Below are 8,652 nucleotides of genomic sequence, written 5' to 3' on the forward strand. Positions count from 1 at the left end.
TACTCCTCCGAAACGGCTTTAGAGATTGTTACTAAATTTTATATGCATATTCAGTAGGTCTGAGAATCGGCTACTATCTATTTTTCATCCCAATAAATGTTAAGGGTAACCAAAAATTGTTTTTTTAATTTTTGACAATTTTTTTTTATTTTATCATGATTCAGCATTGAAAAATACACACAAATTTAAATTTTGGCCCTTCTACGATCTACAACTATTTTTGTATCACGATTTTTATATTATTCTGTTCCATCCACCAAACCGATATAGGGTTGCAAGATGGCAATCGAATACAATAATTGTAGTAGTAGGTCTGAGAATCGGTTGCATCAAAATTTTAATAATTGATTTTTTTAATATGTTATATGGCAATACGACGTTTGCTGGGTCAGCTAGTAATAATATAATATTGACACACTATTACACAAATTATCTTGCCCCAAAATGGGCATAGCCTGTGATACGGGTTGCAAGACAATGTTTAAGTTAATACGATATACTAACTTAAACATACATAAATACAAATAAACATCCTCTGTTGTTGCAAGAGAACGTGGGCGGCGGTGATCACTTAAGGTGACAAAGGCCAGCGACCTTGAGCGATATGAGTTCACGGCTGCCGGCCCGCCATCTATGTAACAAAGCCAATATTTTCAAAATTCTTGCGTGGAAACCAGTTTATATGCTTACAATCCTCGTTATTCACTACTAATCTGAATAAATGAACCTACACAAAAAAGTACAAGCTATAAGAATAACTTTTCTGAGAGAAGTACCAAAAAATGCGTCACGCCATGCCAAAAAACTTGTTTAACTTCAAAGAAAACTGGTAGTTCTAAAAGGCTCGGCAGTGTTAACTATAACCAACAGCAAGCATTAGCAACCTACAAATAAGACTTAAGGATATGTGTAACAGGATTAAATAGTGTTCATAGCTCGAAATGCTATATTTTCGCCACAAAACTTGTCTAAAAACAACATCAACACCATCAAAAAAAGCGCGTACAGCTTCCTTAAAGGCCGGCAACGCTCCTGTGATTCCTCTGGTGTTGCAAGAGATTGTGGGCGGCGGTGATCACTTAACAACAGGTGACCCGTACGCTCGTTTGTCCTCCTATTCCATAAAAAAAAAATCATGTTTGCGTGTTTTCTGCTTACTCTTCGCCTTAACACCAAATGACCCGTACTCTTGTTCGCCCTCTTCTTCCATAAAACAAAAAAGGAGCCTTGATTAAGTCTAAAACATTAATAATAATCAAACGCTAATCACTAATTACAAAACAATATAATACATAAACTAAATTACTCTATATTACCGTGTAACATTATTTCGCTGTCAATTTCAATGCTATTAACCATTGTTTGGATATTGTGCCTCAGAAACTATTACATTAAATTAGTTGTTAGTGAATATTAAGCAGTCTTGCCGAAGTTGTATAACTTTACAAATAATTTTGTATTAGATATCAATGATTAACGAATTTATATTATAATTGATGTTTGCTGATGATGGTATAAAAACTGCGTTTGGTATTCTCTTCCCTTCTCCACCTTATGCTTCAAGGTGATTCTAGTCAGTATTTTTGGGCTTTTCAAGAATCCTGAATGGAAATGCATTGTAATGGGCAGGGCGTATCAATTACCAACAGCTGAACGTCCTGCTCGTCTCGTCCCGTATTTTTATAAAAAAAGACTTGCCTAAGCGACACGACAATAGCGATGAAATGGTGAGCTGTCAGTATGTATGTATGTAGATATTATATATTGTTGAAATCATAAATTTGCGCGGCGGCCATCTTGGATTTCAAATATGATCCCAAATTCGTTCTCTGCACACTCGAGAACCTCGGATTCGATATCCATATATGAAAATTACCCTCATGCGCGTAAAGAAGTTTCACTTCAAAACGTCATTTATAATGAAATATTATTGACTGAATTATATAATTATTTCTAAGTAATAAAAATGTTCCGGATAAGTAATCATCAACAAACATACTAAAACCTTCACCGAAATACGCTACATCTTATGGTAGAAGTATTATTCCATTCGGTTTAGTAGTTTTCGCAGTATTAGCGGTTATATTTTTTTTGGCACAAAAATACTTGTAATTTCAATAGCGTAATCAATTCTATAAACGCTCTTGCATAGTATTTCACTTCGTTAAGTAGTCTATACCAAGAACAAATGTGTCGTTTCTTACCCATTCATCAGTTGCTTCTTGCTTGAGATCAAAATCTTTGCGTAACCTTATGTTGCTTAAAGGCATAGTTGAACATGATGTTTTGGTAGGAAGAATCCATTCAAAGTAATGGTGAGGTGAAAGTTCGCTAGTTTTTTTTAATGACAATAAGGAACGAGACAAGCAGGACGTAAAGCTGATGGTGCCGCTCAAGATTCTTGAAATACCCAAAAATTCTGAGCAGTACTACAACTGCGCTCGACACCTTGAGACATAAGATGTTAAGTCTCATTTGCCCAGTAATTTCACTAGCTACGGCGCCCTTCACACACAGTAATGTTTACACATTACCCCTTCACGGCAGAAATAGGCGCCGTTGTGGTACCCATAATTTAGGCGGCATCCTGTGCAAAGGTGCTTCCCACTGCTTCTCTCACTCATTAGACATATCCGCCTTTCATAGTCCTGGTGTCTGTTTTCTTACAGAAATATAAACTCGATCTTCTGCAATAAAAACATGAAATTCAAAATAATTGCGAAACTGAAGGGGCGGGGCACATAGTTCGACGGACAGATGGGCGTTGGGACAGTAAAGTCCTAGAATGCCGACCACGTACCGGAAGACGCAGTGTTGGTAGGTCCCACACAAGATGGACCGACGATTTGGTCAACATCGCCGGAATACGTTGGATGAGGCCAGCGCAGGACCGATCGTCGTGAAAATCTTTGGGGGAGGCCTTTTTCCAGCAGAGGACGTCTTCCAGCTGATGATGATGATTATGAAACACTAGCTAACACACGCTTCGAAAAAACCAAAATTTTTCACGCATAATCCAACTGTCAGGTCGACATACGCAAAGGAACAAATTACGGCAAGCGTATGTTTGTTTACGAGGGCGCACAACTTTTTAATAGTCTACCTTCATCTCTCAAAAAGATTAAGTCACTAAAAACATTTAAACTTGAGCTATCAGACTATATTGTTTCAAAGTTTTTATAAAACACATGTCTGAAATTGTTTGTTATGTGACAGTGCCCTGTAAAAGTGTGTAATCTTAAATTTTGTGAAGAAGAATAAGTACTATAATGTGTAATATGTATGTACTGAACATCTAAAGAACGGCGGATAAATTATTACATCATATTTTTATGTTCCCATGTAAGTGACAATATTATGTTTTTAATGAGAAATAAATATCTTTAAACCTAAGCATATTCTAATTCTATGCCCCAACCCCTATAACCGGATTAAATAAAGCTAAAATTAATTTAATAATCATAAAAGTAATATGATTCATAATCACAGCACAAACAAAATGGCGGCCGTGGAATGCTATTGGCGTATACGTAAACTAGATTCCAGTGAACAACTGCAGGCGCCAAGGGGTGTCTTGTCATAACAAACACAAATAATCTGACATGATCCTTTTACTTTCGCAGATTACATAGTAATATTGCAGAAAGTATTTGTGTGCAGCTCTAGCGGGAATTATTCATAGAGGGAGCTACTATCTTATCACGCTGAGAAATAGTTTACACGTGGAAGGTGCGGCGTTAGATCGGCGACACTAAATTCAGGGTACTTGCTCATATCTGGCGAATAAATAAATGTAGGTACATTTGTATTCTTTGATGTTACGTTGTGAACTGAAATAAATTCAACTTTATATTACAGAATTAAAATGCGCGCTTCGTTGCATGATGAACTGGGATCAAATAATATAATAATTTATTGAAATATTATATCTTTTGGAGAGTTAGGGAATAAATATCGCAGTATTTTTTACGATGCGACCACCGTCACGCAAATTCCAAACCCTGACGTTAGCCGGTCAACTAGACCATATATATCATACTTCAGCTAACAAGCGTCTTTCAACTCATAATATGCCTGTCTACTGAACCACAAATAACAGACGAAAATTAAATAAATTTCAATACAATTTCAGTTTAAATACAAGTTTTAAATTAAAAAAAATATTTCTCTCCAATTGTATAAAATAATTTAATGATATTTAAGTAATTACAATATGTTTCTTAACTAGATTATGCGATATAATAATATTTTCATTGGTTGTATTTAATATCTATTTTATTACAATATTGTTTTTTCTACAAACGTAAAATAGTACGATGAATATTTTTTTTGTCGTTTTTATTGTTTCAAAGACAAGTATATAATTTCAAATGAGATTAAGACATAATACGTTTGCTTGATATTTGTACATCATTTCTAGAAGAATACATTTTTATTAACTTTTTTACCAGTGGGAGGCTCATTTGCACCGGATGGCGGCTAGATTATGGGTACCACAACGGCGCCTATTTCTGCCGTGAAGCAGTAATATGTAAGCATTACTGTGTTTCGGTCTGAAGGGCGCCGTAGCTAGTGAAATTACTGGGCAAATGAGACTTAACATCTTATGTCTCAAGGTGACGACCGCAATTGTAGTGCCGCTCAGAATTTTTGGGTTTTTCAATAATCCTGAGCGGCACTGCATTGTAATGGGTAGGGCGTATCAATTTCCATCAGCTGTACTTCCTGCTCGTCTCGTCCCTTATTTTCATAAAAAAAAAGAAGATGACGCTGCTTAAGCTCTAACATGGCGTGTCTCTACTGGCTTACAAGAAATATCTTAAATAAACTACTTTTAATACATCCCTCGAATATAAAACAGTGACAAAAATTTCAAATCTTCAAACATACAAGCTTTTATTACAAAACTAGCTGACCCGACAGACGCTGTTCTGTCAATAGATAAAAAAACATGTAAGTATTTGGGAATAATGTAGTCTAAAGCCGTCGGGAATGTATTATCTTAGTTGATGAGTTATAAATGACACAAAAACGTATATCTGAATGTATTTATATTAAGTATATAGTAGTAAAAAAAATATCAGGATTAATATCGTTTTTGTGTCAACAGCTCTTATATAACCGCCTTATTAAGGCAAATAAAAAAAAAACAATATTGAAGTAGGCGTTATTTTGCGGAAATCCATAATTATACAAATGATTTAAGTTTTCTTTAGTGTTAATTCCGCCAATATTTGTTTTTAAACAATTCGACACGTGTTTCGCCTCTACACGAGGCATCCTCAGAACGTGTTGTCTCGCCAAAATCTGGCACGAGACTCAAACAAACTAAAGAAAACTTAAATCATTTGTACCAATTTTTTTTATGTATTTAAAACATTTACACAAAAACAACCGACTTCAAAAACACTATTCCAAAACAATAGATAATATAATATGCACTAAGAAGTATAAAAAGAATTGCGTATTTTTATACAATCTGATTAATGAATATAATTCTATTGACTATTATTTATATTTATTTATTTATTTATATTTAATAAGGACTACCAAAAGTTGTTTCATGCAAAAAAAATAATATCTAAATCTATACAAAGACACATTATTAGATATACACTACTATTACTATTACAGGGGTCACATTTTCCAACAATAATAAGAAAGAAATAAAAAATTTAAAAAAATACTAATATTTAACAAAAGTGGTAAACTATAAATAAAGGTATTAAAATAATATACATTAGTGCATAGTTATTACAATTTATAATTTAAGGCCTTAACAATCTTAATGCGTGTTTTTTATTATCATTGTTATTTTTGGAACGGTGTCTATGTCCTTCCGCCGCGACCGCTCTCGCCTCCCGCCCCTCACGTCGCGCGAGCGACTCAAGCACATCTCACCCATAACTATGTATGTAGTTACACACGCACCTCGGCTGACACCAACTCCAGAAGTTATCGTAACGAGAATTAGATTAATTAATTAGATTGTCATCAGTTGGCTCGATATTGAGTTATTCGTAAATTTGTCGACCACTTACATATAGCAAATTTAAGACTTTTATGGTTTTCTCATGGATGCCATTATCAGATTTGGACCAAATTACAATGGGACCACACGAGAAGCACCAGCCATGAAATAAAAAAAGAATTATCAAAATCACCCCGTGGAAATTTTTGAGGTAACAAACAAAATAAAACCGACGATTTGAGAACCTCCTCCTTTTTCGAAGTCGGTTAAAATCGGATATAGTATGTTATCCTTAAGAGATAGACATAATATGCCATCGCGTACTTTTCTGTAGATTTCAAATCTTCAAGTAAAGTACACAATTCCACCATACATTATTTTGTTAGAATATATCTCAACGTGTACAGTCTTTTCATTGAAAGCTCCCAGATGGCAAATTTTTTCCGACACCTCTAACAAATATCGTTAATGCATACAAAAATGTATATTGGTGACAACAGCATGAAAATCGGTGCAGTAGTTTTTAGTTTATCGCGAACAGACAGACAGGTAGATGCGACTGAGTACTTTGTTTTATAATATTATGTAGTGATAAAGCAAAATAACCGCTAACGACAGTTTCCTGTTTAATAGAGTAAAATAACAAACGAACCTGGGTGTCACTTGATGTTAAAAAAAGACAGTTAATCAAAAAATATATGTTTTAGTTCGGTATTTTGCGCAGAAAGAAAATCAAAACAACGATATAATACGAAATTCACATACTTATGGTAAGTATTATTATTTTTACATGTTCAAGGTTTTCTTACAAAAACCAGTAACTCATTTCTGAAAATAAACAATTGATTGCAGATAAATAACCCAGTATTTTAAATTAAAAAAAAACCCTTTGGAACAATATATTTAAAATAATATAAACTTCTTGTTATAAGTATCCTGAATTGATCGACGCAATTTAAATATACATAGATCAAAATGCATTGATCTGTGATAAGAATAATAAATGTGAATTTCATTTGGTTAATGTTTGAATTCCCGCTAGACAGGTTTATAAGATCCGAACAGTTGATTTGAAACTTGCTCCAGAATTGCAGAGGTGTGACATAGTGAGTGTGTCGGAGATAATACTCAACATCATAAATACTGGCTGATAAACAAAACGCTCATAAAATACGTCTACATAAGGTGTTCTCTGTTAAATATTACTCTGTGTATTTTAAAACTTGCAACACATTATAGAACATAGATTCACATTTTAGTTTTTGAAGTGTAAGGCATTGACTATTTACGTTTAAATATTTTTGTTGCGTCACTTAACTTATATTGTGGTCAAAATTATTTGTAAACCGATGAAGCTGTAATTGTTGATTTCAAATAGTGGCGATGAGTTTCGTGCCCCTTCTTCTCATTAAAGTTAGAAGCTTCGAGAAAGGTTTTCTCGAAGTGGCGGTATATGTAATAAGAAAAGAAAACTTGACGTTTATAAGTGTCATTCCCTTGAACTACATGAATAAAGTGATTTTGATTTGATTTGATTAGATTGTATTTGCATCAAAAAGTACAAAATAGGAAATATATTATCGTCTGAGTATTATATTGATGAATAAAATACTATCTTAAATGGCCATCGAGATGCTTTTTCTCCATAGAAAATTGAAGATAGACAAAACTATCAAATAAGAATATATTTAACGATAGATAAAATGAAATAATATTTTGTTCTATAATATTTTGATGTGGTGCTTAGTTAAAAATAATAATTACAAAATTTCATACATATAATGTTATACATAATGAAAATATGATTGCCGGTTTAAGCAAAATAATTTGTTATTTTTAAAGTGATATCCCTCACTTTTGGGATTAATCCCAAATTTAATTTGTATAATTAATCATCAATTATACAGTAACATCTCGGGTACCGTCGCTCGAAAGGTTGGCTCAGTTGGTAAGAGCGCTCGGACGGAACCCGTGAGGTCGCGGGTTCGAGATCAGCATCGTTCATAAATGCTGACGAATTGTGTCCTTATATTTCTTATATTTTTAGATATATCTTATTAATAATACATAATGGGATCAAACTTTTAGTTTGTTTCTGTTGCTAATATTTCTAATATTGCTATTATTTTAATATATATGTACCTATATTCTGAACAGTAGAACCAAATAGCAAATAAAGTTTTCATTTATACATTCAAATTTTAGTTACAAATAGAATTTTTATAAAAGCAAATTAGTTTACAATAAAATATATAACAAAATACTTCAAAAACGTGTCTTACTTTAAGATTCAGCATTTTGTAATCAACAAGCTGTGGGTTACGGGTCGTGACAAGAGACGAAGAAATCGCTCCCGCTGTCGGTTCATTTGTAAACATCTTTAAGTATATGTAGTAAGGTTCAAATTCCAAAACGTCTTTATCCCAGTTTGGAAATAAAGGTAACCTGAATAAACTAGGCACACGCGAGCCGCATACGGTTAAAAGACTACTTTATACAATCACCTGGTGAATTTGTTAGGCCTACATAAGTAAAGGCCATTGCGGTCGTGAACAACTTCAATTGAACTTTCCGAAGAATATCACGATTCAATCAGATTATAAGGGTTATTGTACTATCAGCTATTCAGTACTAATCAGCAACTACATTAAAAATAAAATAATATTACCTTTCTGGTAGAT

Source organism: Leptidea sinapis, chromosome 18 (genome assembly GCF_905404315.1).
Source record: "Leptidea sinapis chromosome 18, ilLepSina1.1, whole genome shotgun sequence".
In the NCBI taxonomy this organism is placed as follows: Eukaryota; Metazoa; Arthropoda; class Insecta; order Lepidoptera; family Pieridae; genus Leptidea; species Leptidea sinapis.